This window comes from Pithys albifrons, chromosome 20 (genome assembly GCF_047495875.1).
Source record: "Pithys albifrons albifrons isolate INPA30051 chromosome 20, PitAlb_v1, whole genome shotgun sequence".
NCBI classification, from domain to species: domain Eukaryota; kingdom Metazoa; phylum Chordata; class Aves; order Passeriformes; family Thamnophilidae; genus Pithys; species Pithys albifrons.
The window spans coordinates 4,033,408-4,046,833 of record NC_092477.1 but is presented as its reverse complement, the minus strand read 5'-3'; the positions used below and the strand labels follow the sequence as shown (position 1 = coordinate 4,046,833).

The window sequence follows — 13,426 nt, the reverse complement described above, 5'->3', positions numbered from 1 at the left end:
CCGTCACACGTTTCCTTTCCAACAGAAGCATGATGGGTCGGGTCCCACTGGGTTCTGCTCCCAACTGCACAGGACGAGGTGTTTGCAGCTCCCTCCTGCCAACACAGCCCAACCAGCAGCAAGGCCTCACCTCCTACAATCCTTTCACTCAACAAGAAGCCACCCTGGTGCTCTACCCCAGCTCTACAGAGTCAGCCCGAGCCTCAGTATGGCCTTGCACGGAAATAGGATTACTTTGGCCTGGAGGAAAAAAAGAAACCACAACATGAAGGTCACCCATACAAATCATTACACGGCTCCCTCTTCCCCGGCTCTTCGAGAGAAACCTTCCTCAAACCCTCAACCTGAAAGGAGAAACACAAAAAGATATGCACATTAATGCCATATACCTCCGTCAATTTTTTTCCTCGTGTCTTTAGAGCAGTTGTTTACTGCAGCCAACTGCAGAGAAATTACAGTAGCTTAACTCTCCAACTCCCTCTAAAGGATTAATCTTCCAGCGAGCATGCTCACGCGGGAGCTTTTTCAGCAGTTGCATCCATTTCATGAGTGAGGGCTGCTGCTGCACACATGAGGAAATGCCATTTCAGGGCTCCAGGCTGAGCTGGGAGCCCCCAAACGAGGGGCTGGAACCCTTCCCGGAGCCCCACGAGGGCTCCCTGCCCAACCCTGCGCCTCCAACGAGGTCGGGAGGTTGCACGTTCACGTCCTGCAGGAAGGAGGGGGGAGGTGGTGGTTTCCCTGCGACGTTTGAAATGTCTGACCTTGGCTTGGACAGCCTGTCCACCGAAACGTGGAGTCAGAAATAGCTTCTTCTCACTAGGCAGGTTTTTCCTTTTGCATCACTTGTTGGCTCATCTTTGCTTTTCCAAAAAATCGGGAAGATCATCTGGGGTGTGGGGAGAGGGGGAGGGGAAGGGGAACATTCCAATAAAAAGGAACAGCTTTAAAAATCTAGTTCTCAACTCAGCATCCCAGTTGGTAACAGATCCTGAGACACATTTAACTCCACAGATTAAGGACCCATGCAAATGAGGATTTGCTGGTAGAACAACAAATCCAGCATCTAAACAAGGCTGTTCAAGTAATCTTGTCCATTCTCTCCTAGACCACTGTAGATAAAAGTGCTGTTTGAGGCATTTCTCCCTCATCCCAAACAGTGCACCTCAAGTCAGAGCTTTCCTGGTGAAAATAAAGCTCTAAAATTAAGGAGAAATTACTGTAGAAATAGTTGCTTCCATTTTCATCTTCTCATATTCCAGGGTTCTGCCCTTCCCCTTCCCATTTATCTATTTTATGTCCTGTTGCTTAATTGCTCTTTGGAGCTGAAAGAGATCCAAACCTCCCCCTCCCCCCAAAAGGCTCTTATTTCAAGTTTTAAACCCAGCTTGAGTCTAGGACATGTAGAGACCAGACTGCAGGCTCTGATCCTGGGGAAAATCCAGAGGGGGCTGCAGCCCGAGGTGTGACATCCAGATCCAGTGCTGGCTTCAGCCCAGCCATCACAACCACCTAGATATTTATTTTTTGAGCAGCCTTGAGTGTCTTGGCTGCCATGAAGGCCCTTTTGCTGCTTTAAGCCCTCCAAGTGAATGCACAAACAGGCAGGATGTCAGGATAGTGTTAAAGAAGGGCTATGGCTGACAATGAGCGCTCACCATGGCGACGTCTCCGCAAGGAACGATCAAACCTATGGTGACACTGGATATTCTGCTCTGTTGTCACCTAAATAGAATCACCCACAGAAAGGAAACCTCTGTTACCATGCATTAAAATAGATGCTCTGTTTTATTTAGAAAGCATCCAAACTGGTTGGTTTGGATGTGTCAGAGCACAGGCTGCTCAGTCACCCCTCCCTGCTCCATCCTTCAGGGACTTGATGACTGATGACTGCACTCATCCTGCCCTCCCTCCCAGGTGCTGCTCCAAGGAAGGTTTGGAGCCAAGGTGGGATCTGACCCTGCAAATCCTTCCAAAGAAAAATCCCAGCCTTCAGAGCAGGCAGATATGACACAGGAAGATCATGTCCTCCTCTTCCTCCTCCACTGCAGCATTAAACCCACGAGTGAAGGTGGGATATCAGACATGGAGTTATCCTGACCTGTCATTCCCAATTTGGAAACCAGTCATGCTCCCTGAGAGCTTTGACTTTGAAGATTGACTGCTATTGATTCTTCTGCAAGCAAAGAGCCCGAGCTGGCAATCAGTCAATAATAAGCAATTACTCGACAGCCTCTTATCTCCAGATGCCAGCCCAGACAGCTCGATTCAGAGAGGCACCAGGTCAATAAATCAAAGCTGTCCTCAAAGTTTAAAATATCATCATTTGAAAACCCACCCAACCTTCAAACTGGCTGGAAGAGCAGCCAGGTCAGAGGGATTCCTGCAGAACAGCAAATTGTAACTGATGTGCTGAAATCCACCCTGACCTGCTCACCTGTCAGGAGCAGCACGAATTACAGCTGGATGAGGATGATGAGAGAGAGAGGAGGAAGGAAAACCCTTCTCCTTCGAACAATGACTTGTAAGGACAAAGCAGAGCAGGGCAGCCTTCCCTAAACACTCACCATTCACCACCTCACTGCCCACCAGGAGCCTCAAACACCAACAAAAGTGGGTTTAACATCACCGTGACTGCGAATCGATGGTGCTGTTCTAATCCCTCTGCTGTGACCTCTGTACCCTGGGTATGCAATTAATCATTTCATCTTAGGAATTGCATTTCTTTGCTTTTTCATGGCCTAACCATGACACAAGCATGTGAGCCAAAGCTCCTCCTGTGCATTTCAGTGGGACCCAGAGGAGATGCTTTAAACCCCAACAGTGGAACAGAGGAGAAAACCAGCCCTGCCAAAGCTCCTGGAGGCATTTTATGGTCTTGGTGAAGATTCTCTTTAGAGACTCATTTATATGAAAAGAGATAAAAATGGCCTCTGTAATTTGCAGGAGGCCACTGGAATGCAAGCCCAGTGCAATGGCAACCTTCCATCTCTGTGTCTATCCTTTATATTCTAACTTCTATCTAATTATCTGTCATTGCAATGGCAATGCAAACCTTCTGTCCAGGACTGCAGACTCCAGAAGCTCTGGCACCTTCACTGTTTATCCATAAGTCACACAAACACCCTAAAAGTACCAAAAGAACAGCAATGCCTGAATAATTCCCCTCCTGCTGCTGGAGGAGGGTGGTGGCCTTCAGGGCACTGGATCCCACACATCAAGTGCCAACCAGAGGCACAGGAGAAGGCAACCAAGGCACAAAAAAGCTGCCCAGCTTGGCAAGTCCCAGCCCCTTGGAGCCCATGGAGCTCTGTTCATGCTGCAGAAACGTCCCAGATTCACCAAGTTTGGGGCAGCTCCACCACCACACTGCAGTGTAGCTGTGACCCCACCTATGGGGGCTCCCAGGGGGCCAAACAAGGCCAGGAGAGAAGCAGAAGGCATGACTTGGGAATGTGCAGCTCCCAAAGAACAGAGCATGGAGGCTTCTTGCTTTGTTTGACAAGCCCCCTGGTCCCAGGAGAAATGTGGTTGTATCTTGATGACTAAATTTGCAGACTGGGCATCTCCAACCACACTGGCTCGAAAAAAAACAGGATTTTGAGATAATATCTAAACAAAAAGGGGTGACCCACTGGAAGCAGCATCAATCCCAGAGCTGGTACTCACTCTCCAGACTCCATTTGCCACAAAACTCAGGCACCTGAGGACACATTCTGAACATCCTCAGCCTTCAACACCTTTCAGAGGCCTGGAAGGTGGGGTGAAAGGCAGGAGATAATGGAATACTTTCATTTTACTTGCCAGTTGGGTCAGACTTCCTGAGGAGGAGCCTACTGAGGTCTTCACCTCCAGCTACACACTCAGGTCTTTGTTCAGCAGTGACTGGGACAGATGGGGAGTTATGCCCAAAATCTGAAAAGGATTTCTTCTCTTCTTCCCCACACAGCCCATCCAGGTGGCTTTTACACTGTCAGTCTGATCTTCCCCACTGTGCCAAAGCCTGGCAGGGCACTCAGGAGAAAAAGAGAAGTGCAAATGAATCTTCCTGCATCTCTCTCACCATTTATAGAAAAGCCACAACACGCCAGAGCAGCTGACAGGATCCCACAAACCACACTGCAGAGCAGCACTGGGCTCCTCACTTTTGCAGCCTAACAGAGTTTTTTCTTACACAATACCTGCAGTTTTCTGGTATAAAGCACAGAACTTTCTCCTTCCCTCTCCAAGGAGCAGATGGAGAGCAGGTCAGTGTCCCCACGCTGTGTAAAGGGCAGTGCAGCTCTGAGGAGGAGCCTGCAAAGCTGCTGGAGCTGCTGAGCACAGAAAATGTTCTTTATTTGGCCCCAGAGGAGCAGCCAGGCTGCCTGCCCTGGGCCTGCCTTCCTGGGATGCACAGCCCTGCTCCAACCTGGGCTGTCACACTCCACACAGGGAAAATAACACAGCAACCTTACAAACCACAAAGGTGGCAGCGACACAAGACTATTTCTCACCTTTTAGGACAAAAACAATGGCAACAAGACATCACAACCTGCCACTCATGTTCCCATCTCAAGGCACAGCCATTTCATACAAAAGCTGGAGATCACCTGTCGTGCTCTGCTTCCTCCTTTCAAATGCACCATTGTGTTAGCACCAGGGTCCTGCTGCTCTGGGGCTGCAAGTGTTGCTAGAGCAACAAAAATGCCAGAAACTAGAGCAGAGAACAAAAGGACTCCAAGGCCCCAACGAGGATGTGAGCAAGGAGACAGCAAGAATGTAAAATGGGACCAAGAGACCCCCCTGAGAGCAGGGAACTGCCATCTCCAATCCTTTTGGTGGGCAGAATGATAATTTAGCAAGTAGATCATGTCAGTAAGAAATTACAGCAGCTCAGCCCCATGTCTGCTTCTGATCAGGAGCCCCAGGACTGAGCAGGGCACTGCTCCTCTCTCTCCATGATCTGTGAGTTCATGCCCAGCTCACACATGACGTTCCCAGCTGATTTTGCTGCAGAGAGGCAGGAATTAGGGACAGATTTTCTGTCAGGGCACAGTAAATCCCTGCTTGCATGTCCAGCTGGTTGTCTTTGCAGCAGGAGATGTGGGCAGAGTTCCTCTCACTGGACAAATCCAATTTAGGTAAAATTCCAGACCTTCACTGGGCTGGGTAGAAAGGATCAGTCTCTTAATGGGATCCCTCTGCACCTTGCAGGGTTATCAGAGTGGCTCTGGTGGCTGCAGGGAACATGATGCTTGAGGAAACAATCCTCAAAGCAGACTGATCCAGGGACTCCTCTTTGTCCCTTCTGGCACCTTCAGCACAGAGACACTGCACCAAAGAGGAGTGGCCAGTGCTCTGAGTGGAACTGTCACCCACTGGAGGTGGGGAGGGGACAGCCAGCAAACACCAGGCTGGTGTGTGACCTCAACCCACTGCCAAAATCAAGCCATGGAGCTCTGTGGTAGCTGCACCAGCCTGTCTGCAGCACAGGCCCAATCCTGGAGAAGTTTGGAAGAGCTCAGGAGATCTCATATTTACATTGATGAGGGAGGGGAAGGGGGAGCCTTGACTTTACTTAAGGCTTATGATGCTTATTTTGTTTATGCTTATTCTGCTTATGCTCATTTTGTTTATGCCTATTTTTTATGCTTATTTACTTAGGACTAATGATAATACTTATTTTCTTATTTTACTTATGCTTTTATACTTATCATGGAATTTGCTTAGTGAGATGAAGTTCACTGTGTAACATGTAGCAAAACTCACCCACTGTCCTTGAAGGTGTCACACCAAGGGGTCCAGACCAATTAAAACAGCCAGGATACCCCAGGATAAATCAGAAAACATGTCAAAAGAACAAGATAAATCAATTAGAGCAGCTAAAGATGCCAACAAGGCTGGTTTGAACCAGTTCTGAGCAAAAGGTAAGAAGCTCACAGGAGGAAGATGATTTACTTCATCCCTAAAGACCCCAAAGACACCACCCTGAATTACCAGGAGGAACAGCACAAGTGCAAGAAGGAGTGACATAAGGCAGAGAAAATGGAAACCAGTTCTTGAGACTCATTATAATAACCCTGCCTTGTCCAAGAAAATAATGTTTATGCATGAAAGAAAAAGAAATATGCATAACTTATTGCATATAAACCCTTTGTTAGCTCAACCAGGGGCACCTGTTTTTGGAGGAGTTACCCCCATGTGTCCTGGGCTCAGATTAAACAAACCTCTCTATAACCTCACTGGATTGTAGGGGGTTTATTCCACAACACAACATATACATGGATTTGTTTTCCCCTGCACTGGTCCCAAGGATCTGATAATTCTGACTTGTCTCTCCAGATAAAGAATCCTTTCCTTGTAACAAAAACTGTCCTGCTGCACCTGGTCTTCCTATCCCCTCCACCAGTGGCCTTAACCTTGGGTTAACTCTGCCAACAACTTGCAGAAGGCTCTGAGAGAAAAGTGAGCCCCTTGCAGGAGTCCCATTTGCCACACAGACATTTCCACCTTCCTGGCACAGGATTACAAACCACTCAGACAAATTAAGCAGCAGTATCAGAGCAGTCCTGGGGGCATCTGATTTGAAGCATAAAAGCAAAAGAAAAATAAAATTCTTTTTTCAAAGTTTATGCAAATGCTTTAGTGAAACTCATGAAGACAAAAATTCTCAGGGTGGCTCATGAAGTAGATGGTTAACAAGGACTGGACCAGCTTCAGGCAGGTCAGGCTCAAAGCCTGGCTCAGAGATGGCATCACCTTCTTGGAACCACCTGCACAGGCTACAGAGCAAGCAGGGAAGAGGATGAACAGGATTTATCCACCCCCTGGATTAAAATTCAAAGGTGCAGAAGTCACATGAAGAGCTGAGGCTTCCAGCCCCGAGAGGCTCTGGGGACAGATGGCCAAGCCCTGAGTGCTCAGCCCTGCCCAGAATGCACAGGCAGAATCCAGACCTCGGGAAAACTGAAGGCTTTTGCTGCTGCAACTTGATCCTGATGGCACATGACTGTGAGTGTGACCTTCCAAAGCAGCCCAGGGTCAATGCTCAGATGCCTCCTCTGTGCCTGCTCACAGCTCTGGCAGAGTCATTGTCCCCTCCATGCCCTGAGCCTCCCTCTGCTTTGCTCACCAGTGGCCCTTTCCCATGGCAGGCAGAGCAAGGGAGCAGTGGGAAATGGTCCAGCCTCACCTACAGTCCAGCTTTTCAATTCCAAAACTGCTTGTTCCCATTTGACCCAATTAAAAAAAACACCCAGAGAAATACAATAACTACAAACACAGAATGACAAACACTGAAACTGTATAATAGTAAATTATACAGTGAAACTCTACAAATTGTACAATGAAACTGTTAAAAAGTAAATTAATTCAAGGATCTAAAGATTGGTCTATCCACAATTTTTGCACCTTTATAATCATTCCTGATAAAGTCACCTTTATATATGATAGTTCTGCTGAGACAATTCAAAGTTAGGCCAACAGCAATGCCCTCCAACCAAAGGGACTTTGGTCACCACACTTGTGAGATGTAAATGCACAGTGTTCTCATGCAAAGAGGTTCAGCCTGTACACAATTATTATACAAATCTTCATTAGCACTCATTGCTTTCAACATAGAATCATAGAATCATAGAATGGATTGGGTTGGAAAAGACCTCCAAGATCACCAAGTCCAACCCTTGGTCCAACTCCAGTCCCTTTACCAGATCATGGCACTCAGTGCCACGGCCAAGCTCAGCTGAAAAACCTCCAGGGATGGGGAATCCACCCCCTCTCTGGGCAGCCCATTCCAATCCCTGAGCACTCTCTCTGCAAAGAATTTCTTTCTGCTCTCCAACTTCAATTTCCCCTGGCAGAGCTTGAGCCCATCGTGCCCCCTTGTCCTATTGCTGAGTGCCTGGGAGAAGAGACCAACCCCCACCTGGCCAGAACTTCCCTTCAGGCAGTTCCAGACAGTGCTGAGGTCACCTCTGAGCCTCCTCTTCTCCAGGCTGAACACCCCCAGCTCCCTCAGCCTCTCCCCACAGCACTTGTGCTCCAGTCCCTTCTCCAGCCTCGTTGCTCTTCTCTTCTCACTTGGGTTGGAAGAGATCTCTGAGATCACCAACCCTTGATCCAACCCCACTGTGATCATCAGCCCAGGGCACAGAGTGCCCTGGGCTGGTGATCACAGTAGGGTTGGATCAAGACATGGTGGATTCTCTGTCCCTGGAGGTGTTTAAGAGGACACTCAGTGCCACATCCAGTCCCTTCTCCAGCCTCGTTGCTCTTCTCTGGCCCCACTCCAGCCCCTCAATCTCTTGCCTCAACTGAGGGGCCCAGAACTGAACACAACACTCAAGGTGTGGCCTCCCCAAGGCAGAGTCCAGGGGAAGGATCACTGCCCTGGTCCTGCTGGTCACGCTATTTTTGATACATGACAGGATCCCATTAGAACTGCCATGATCATCCTGTCAGTGGTTCTTTGTACAGATCCAACCATGGATGTTGAAACAGGCCCCATCTCCTGCTCTGCTGAGGAGGGCTGGGAGGAACCCGGCCCATCCAAAGGCTCTTTAAGCTGTGGGAGCAGCTCACTGCCCTCAGGAGGGCTGATTCTGCCAGCAGAACTGCACCCACACTCAGCCCACACAGGCACCCACAGAGCCTTCCAAGGCACATTCCTGGAGGCAGGAATGGAGGGAGGGATGGCTCACACCCACCCACACAGCCAGGCCTTGGATGTGCATCCCTGTTCCCAACAGCTGAGCTGACAAACAGCTCTCCCCGCAACGCCGAATGCTCTGGAATATCAGTAATTCTGACTGTGATGTGTTAATGGTTGCAAGATCCAACCCACCTGTCTGGCTGTGTTAGGTGATTCCAGAGCAGAGCACTCAGCAGCACAGCTGTGATCCTCTTCCACTGGCTTTGGGTCTGCCCTGGACCACAGGCTCACTCCCCATCCATTTGTGTTCACAGAGACAACCCCATGCCACAGGTCGGTCCCTCAGCCCACTCCTGGGGGCTGCCAGGGCAGAAAAGGGATTTTAAACTGATTTAAGCTCCTCTTCCACTTACTTTGGCTCTGCCCTGGACCATGGGCTCATTCCCAAACCAGTTGTGTTCACAGAGACAACCCCATGCCACAGGCAGGTCCCTCAGCACATTCCTGGCGGCTGCCAGGGCAGGACTGGAGTTTAATCTGATTTAAGCTCCTCTTCCACTTACTTTGGCTCTGCCCTGGACCACAGGCTCATTCCCCAACCAGTTATATTCACAGCAACAACCCCATGCCACAGGCGGGTGCCTCAGCACATTCCTGGGTGTTGCCAGGGCAGGAGAGAGGCTTTAATCTGATTTTTAAGCTCTTCTTCCACTGGCTTTGGGTCTGCCCTGGACCACGGGCTCCTTCCCCATCCATCTGTGTTCACAGCAACAATCCCATGCCACAGGTCGGTCCCTCAGCCCACTCCTGGGGGCTGCCAGGGCAGAAAAGGGATTTTAAACTGATTTAAGCTCCTCTTCCACTTACTTTGGCTCTGCCCTGGACCATGGGCTCATTCCCAAACCAGTTGTGTTCACAGCAACAACCCCATGCCACAGGCAGGTCCCTCAGCACACTCCTGGGTGTTGCCAGGGCAGGAAAGGGGCTTTAATCTGATTTTTAAGCTCTTCTTCCACTTACTTTGGGTCTGCCATTCCCGAACCAGTTGTGTTCACAGCAACAACCCCATGCCACAGGTCGGTTCCTCAGGACACTCCTGGGGGCTGCCAGGGCAGGACAGGGGGTTTAATAATTTAAGCTCTTCTTCCACTTGATTTGGGTCTGCCCTGGACCACGGGCTCATTTCCCAACCCAAGCTGTGTTCACAGAAACAACCCCATGCCACAGGCAGGTCCCTCAGCACACTCCTGGGGGCTGCCAGGGCAGGACAGGGAGTTTAATCTGTTTTAAGCTCCTCTTCCACTGGCTTTGGGTCTGCCCTGGACCACGGGCTCACTCCCCATCCATTTGTGTTCACAGCAACAACCCCATCCACAGGCAGGTCCCCCAGGACACTCCTGGGGGCTGCCAGGGCAGAAAACGGATTTTAAACTGATTTAAGCTCCTCTTCCACTTACTTTGGCTCTGCCCTGGACCATGGGCTCATTCCCAAACCAGTTGTGTTCACAGCAACAACCCCCTGCCACAGGTCGGTCCCTCAGGACACTCTTGGGGGCTGCCAGGGAAGGACAGGGGGTTTAATAATTTAAGCTCCTCTTCCACTTGATTTGGGTCTGCCCTGGACCATGGGCTCATTTCCCAACCCAAGCTGTGTTCACAGAAACAACCCCATGCCACAGGCAGGTCCCTCAGCACACTCCTGGGTGTTGCCAGGGCAGAAAAGGGGCTTTAATCTGATTTTTAAGCTCTTCTTCCACTTACTTTGGCTCTGCCGTGGACCACGGGCTCATTCCCCAACCCAATCTGTGTTCACAGCAACAACCCCATGCCACAGGCAGGTCCCTCAGCACACTCCTGGGGGCTGCCAGGGCACGAAAGGGGCTTTGAATCTGATTTTTAAGCTCTTCTTCCACTTACTTTGGGTCTGCCATTCCTGAACCAGTTGTGTTCACAGCAACAATCTCATGCCACAGGCAGGTCCCTCAGCACACTCCTGGGGACTGCCAGGGCAGGACAGGAGGTTTAATCTGTTTTAAGCTCCTCTTCCACTGGCTTTGGGTCTGCCCTGGACCGCGGGCTCACTCCCCATCCATTTGTGTTCACAGAGACAACCCCATGCCACAGGCAGGTCCCTCAACACACTCCTGGGGGCTGCCAGGACAGGAAAGGGGCTTTAATCTGATTTTTAAGCTCTTCTTCCACTTACTTTGGGTCTGCCATTCCCGAACCAGTTGTGTTCACAGCAACAACCCCCTGCCACAGGTCGGTCCCTCAGGACGCTCCTGGGGGCTGCCAGGGCAGGACAGGGGTTTAATCTGTTTCAAGCTCCTCTTCCACTTACTTTGGCTCTGCCCTGGACCATGGGCTCACTCCCCATCCATTTGTGTTCACAGAAACAACCCCATCCACAGGCAGGTCCCTCAGGACACTCCTGGGGGCTGCCAGGGCAGAAAACGGATTTTAAACTGATTTAAGCTCCTCTTCCACTTACTTTGGCTCTGCCGTGGACCATGGGCTCATTCCCCAACCCAAGTTGTGTTCACAGCAACAACCCCATGCCACAGGTCGGTCCCTCAACACACTCCTGGGGGCTGCCAGGACAGGAAAGGGGCTTTAACCTGACTTCTAAGCTCTTCTTCCACTGGCTTTGGGTCTGCCCTGGACCACGGGCTCATTCCCCATCCATTTGTGTTCACAGAGACAACCCCATGTCACAAGTCAGTCCCTGATCACACTCCTGGGGGCTGCCAGGGCAGGAAAGGGGCTTTAATCTGATTTTTAAGCTCTTCTTCCACTTGATTTGGCTTTGCCCTGGACCATGGGCTCATTCCCCAACCCAAGTTGTGTTTACAGCAACAACCCCATGCCACAGGTCAGTCCCTCAGCACACTCCTGGGGGCTGCCAGGGCAGGACAGGGGCTTTAATCTGATTTTGGGCATCACATCCCTGGAGAAGCTGCTGCCTGTCACATCAGCAGCTCAGAGGACCCAGCAGACAAGCCAGAGGTGTTAACTGTCCCTCCCAGATGCTGCCCAGCCCAGAAGGCAGTGATGTGATACAGCCTCTCCTACGGGGACAGCCAGATGTGCTCCTGCCCCAGCACAGCTGGGCAGCTCAGGGGAGGAGGCACAGCCCCCATAGAATGCCAGTGGCTGTGGGGAGATTAGCTCAGCAACTAAACTTGGCAGAGCAGCCCCTGAATTCACGTGGAGATTAAGAAAAATCCTGATTCAAGTATTCCTGGAGAAAGGACTGGGGGAATGAGTGTGTGCTTGGGAATTCACATGCAGAGGTGCCTGTGTCTGTCAGTCCCCACACAAGGATGGGAGAACAACCTGCTGAGACACGTGGCTGAAAAGCAAGGAACAGGTTAATGTCTGGCAGAGGTAGGAAACCCTTTCCTTCCTCCTGCCTTTCCTCCCCTGGTGACGACACACAGGGATAATTCCAGTTAACACAATCCTTGGCCTACACTGGCCAAACCTTCACACAGCTCCAACCACGCAGGGAAAAAACAAGCCTGGCTGATTTGCTGATTTTCCTTCCCTGCAATTTAACTTCCAGTATTCAATGTAACACACTCCTTCCCACTCCTGTGCCCAGAGCCAAACAAAGCCCATCTGCTGGAGAGGGAGGGTTAAGCTGGATTTAAGATCTGCCCACGGTGGAGTGGATCCTGCCCAGGCTGAGCAAGAGACTGCAACCATATGGGTTTGTCACGCAGGGAATAAAAGAAAGCAGTGAGAATTCATGCCTAAATATTAAGATCTTTTCCTCATTCAAAAAAAAATACTAAATCAGCTGAACCAACTAAAAGGGTAGAGTTTTTCCCAGGGGTTCTGCAAGGTCAGATGTAGCCACAACCAGGCAGGATCCTGCACTGGGACACAGCCCAGGGGATGCTGGTGGGGGGATTCAGCCCTTGTAATCCCCTCCCTGCCTTCCTCCACTCCCCTGCCCCATGAAACCAGGCCTGAACCTACAGCTGCAACTGCAATGCTTTGGCAAAACCACCTTTAAAAAAAAAAGTAAAGAAAAAGAAAGGTCACTTAGGTGACACTTTCAATTTTGCTTTAGAAAAGTCCTTGTCAGGTTGTCAAAGTGGAATTGTTCATAAAAAGTGGGTTTTTCCTAGCAAGGAGCACAGAATGTCTGTACAACAGATGCCATAATTGCACAGGTTTGTTGGTAATTGCCTCGGCTGGAACAGGATGCATTAGGCTAATTTAAGAATGGAGTAAGAAAGTATGAGAGATTACAGATCCCATTTCCAAGGTGAAGTCAGATGCTGCTATCACAGGCCTAAAGAAGCTGTGCTGGACATTCAGAGTCACACTGGCTTTGATCTCAAATAGTTCAGATGTCACAAAGTGCTTCTAGAAGAAGGTTTCTGTTCTCTTTAGCAGGCCTAGCCCTGGTCTCAAGGAGTGAAGGCAGAAACCAGAGCATATAAAACAGTGAGCATTATGTAACTCACCATCCCTTCCCCAGGCAGGATAATCTGTACATTCAAAAATTGACATTTGGCATTTCTTCAACATTCCTAGTTAAAGGCTCCAAATACCACATCAGGCCTTAGAACTTTGTAAAAATACAGATGGGAAAAGCATCACAGGCAGCAAAACATCACCCAGCCCTGCCTGGACACTGCTTTAAGTTCTTTTGTTTAAGCTGCTGAGTGCCCCTTTGCCTGGGTACACTGCAGAGAGGCTGCTCTCCCTGCAAACCCCTCCTTCATTTCTGTGGGTTTGGATCAGGTCCCAAAACTCTTTTTAATATGATGTTTCAGTCTG

General features: G+C 49.9%; 1 protein-coding gene across 7 annotated transcripts in view; it reads right to left on the bottom strand.

The window, feature by feature from the left end:
• Positions 1 to 13,426, bottom strand: part of LOC139680991 (histone-lysine N-methyltransferase EHMT1-like) — a 141,355-nt gene that overhangs the window by 112,779 nt on the left and 15,150 nt on the right. For 2 of the 7 annotated variants that reach the window (XM_071574067.1, XM_071574069.1), the window contains exon 1: positions 390 to 555. The exons of 2 other annotated variants lie outside the window; for them this stretch is intronic. The gene's annotated coding sequence lies outside the window, so the exon portion shown is untranslated. Of the gene's footprint in view, positions 1 to 389; positions 556 to 13,426 lie in introns of those variants that run through there. 3 more of the 7 variants (XM_071574058.1, XM_071574064.1, XM_071574061.1) reach the window with 2 other exon arrangements.